Here is a 2,939-nt window from a genome sequence, read left to right as displayed (position 1 = left end):
CTATGTCTCTTTTATTTTTATCTCATATCTATTTCTCCTGTGTTTCCTCCATTAGCTAGCAAGAGTTATCCAATGGCAGAATCTATGCCTACTTCCTGCGCATGAGAAAATATTTAGTATCAACCTAGAAAGATACTCTTACTACCTAGCATTAGAAATGAAGAAAGGCAATAATTGACTAGAAGAAGTGGGAGTGAAGGAAGAGACAGGAGACTGGGATACAAACTGACCCTTGTTTACTTCCCTCACACAGCTACTGTTGCACTGACAGCCTCCTCCCCACAAGCTGAGGAAGAGACCATACCAGGAACAGGATCTTGACAAGGCTCTCATCCACCTCTTCCATCCAGGATTTCCACCAAGTGCCTTCCCATTCAGTCTTTATGAGCTGCCCACTTTTAAGTAGCACCGTGGGGCTGTTGGGGTAGGCAGTGATATATTCTTCCATGAAGTCTCAGCATGAAATGTCCTCGATGTCCTCCCAAGTCTTCTTCAATGGTCTGCAAATGGGATAGAGTTCAGACTGTGTGACATAGGATGCGTAGCCATCATCAAAGAAGATGAGGAACCTGAGCTTGTTTTTGACATTTGGAGTCTCAGCCACGATGCCAGCATAGAGCCAGACCTGATTGCCATCTTTATACTTGGCCGCCACACGGCTGCCTACATACAGCTTGTCTGCTGGAGGGTGATAGTCATAGGCAATATGGTTTACAGACAATAGGCTCTTCCCTTTGTTATCAAATTTGACTTTGAACTTCCTCCCAGTCCCAACTGTCTGGATGGCAATGAGGGTTCCCTTGTGCCATGTCTTGGTCTTTTCTTGCCCAGGATTCTTATGCTGACAACAAAGTCACCATCCTTACTCAACTTAACAGGTACTTGACCCAAAGCTCCTTTGTTCAGGTCCTGGGAACTAGTCTTCTTGTTCACAGCATCCATGAACTTTTGGACATCTTGGGCTGACTTCCTCAGGGCAGCCATCGCTTCTTGGAGCTTCTGGTCCTTTGGGGTCCTACTGCCTGCATCACCTGAATCAACATTGAGGACATCATCGTCCTCATCAGGAATCTCAATTACTTCTGTGGGTTTAGAGGACTCATCTTCAGAACTGCTCTCCCGATACTGCAGCCCCAGCTTGGAGTAGAAATCCTTCACCAGAGATTCACAGTTAGTCACTGCCCTGGAAACTTCGTGAAAGAGTTCATCAACATGGGTGACCCCCGACTCTTTCTGCACCACCCAGGTTTCCAGATCAGCCAGTTGTTTCTTGCGCAACTTCACACAGTCCATCTTTTCCAATTCCTCATCAATAAGCTGTCGAAGTTCTTCCATGGAGATGCCGAGCTCCTCCACCACAGCCTGCTGCAGCTCAGCAATCTCCTGAGGGTCCATCCCAGCTGGCCTCAGGGCCAGCAGCAGCAGGGACTGCGAAGGAAGCCCGAGCTGAAGGGATGAGGGAAAGGCAGGTTGGAGAGGGGGATAGGGGGAAAGAGTGGTGAGAGGGGACCCAATTCTAATTTTTAAAAGATTATTTCTTCACTGAGCATTTCTGCCTCTTCTACCATATGACAAATTATATTTTTAAGGCATTGTTTTCTTCACTATTTTTTGTGCCTCTTTATCATGCTGCTGTCTTTTTCATAATTGTCTTCCCTTACTCTCATTTTCAATCATTTTTCATCTACCACTCTGATTTTGAAAATCATTTTTATGTCTTCCTAGAATTCCATTGGGTTTATGTCAAAATCACTTTTTTCCCCTTTAAGGCTCTGCTTGCAATTGTTTTGACACCACTGTCTTTTGAGTTTGAATTTTGATCTTCTTGGTACCCATATTAGATTTGTCTGGTCAGGTTATTTTTGTTTTTTGTTCATTTTTCCAGTCTATTTCACAGCTTAGAACTTGGGTAAGGGGAAGGGACCCTGTACCAAGCTTCAGGTTTCTTTGCATTGCTGTTTTCTGATCTAGTTCTGAGGGTTTGGAAGTTGTTTGTGCTTCCAAGCTGGTGTCATCCAGGGATAGGTGTGGTTGTTACTCTCCTGATGTGATGTTTTTACCCAGGATGGGACACTGCTTCCTTGAGACTGGAAGCCATATTACTCCTAAGGGTTCCTGTTCTCTTGTGATGATCATGCTTCTTTCTGTTATTCAACTGTGATCTGGATGTATGTATAAGGAATGGAGTTGCCTAATAGCATCTTGTCCTACACCCAATGATAGAATACCAGTTACCTGTGATCTCTTTATCATTTTTATAGTATTTTATTTTTTCCCTGAATTAAAGGTCAACACACTTTTCAGCATTCATTTTTACAAGATTTTGAGTTCCAAATTTTTATCCCTTTCTCCTTTCCCTTCCTTATTCCTAAAAATGGTAAGACATTTGATATAGGTTATATGTGTTCTAATATGTAAAACATACTTTCATATTAGTCACAGTTGTGAAATAAGAAACAGATGAAAGAGAAAAAAACACAAAAAAAGAATAAAGTGAAAAAGATATCTTTAGACCTGCATTCAGAGTCCAACAGTTCTTTACCTGGATGTGGGTAGCATTTTCCTTTCTGAGTCTTTTGTGTTTGCCTTGGATCATTACATTGCTGAGAAGAGATGAGTCATTCATTGTTGCTCATCACATAATGTTCCTGTTACTGTGTGCAATGTTTTCCTGGTTCTGTTCATTTCACTTTGCATCAGCTCATACAAGTATTTTTAGATTTTTCTGAAATCTGCCTGTTCATTTCTTATTGCACAATAGTATTCCATTACATTCATATACCACAGCTTGTTTAGCCATTCCCCAATTGATGAACATCCCCTCAATTTCCAATATTTTGCATCACAAAAAGGACTATCATAAATACTTTTGAGCATGCAGGTCTTTTTTCCCTTTATTATGATCTTTTTGGGATAGAGATCTAGTAATGGTATTGCTG

The 2,939-nt window shown here is 41.7% G+C and overlaps 1 pseudogene; it reads right to left on the bottom strand.

The window, feature by feature from the left end:
- Positions 1–231: 231 nt before the first annotated feature.
- LOC140528163 (histone-lysine N-methyltransferase SETDB1 pseudogene) lies at positions 232–1,395 on the bottom strand (annotated as a pseudogene).
- Positions 1,396–2,939: the final 1,544 nt, after the last annotated feature.

The sequence above is a fragment of the Notamacropus eugenii genome, chromosome 1 (genome assembly GCF_028372415.1).
Source record: "Notamacropus eugenii isolate mMacEug1 chromosome 1, mMacEug1.pri_v2, whole genome shotgun sequence".
Taxonomy (NCBI): Eukaryota; Metazoa; Chordata; class Mammalia; order Diprotodontia; family Macropodidae; genus Notamacropus; species Notamacropus eugenii.
The sequence above is the reverse complement of the archived record's forward strand: the minus strand, read 5'-3'. Positions and strand labels throughout refer to the sequence as shown.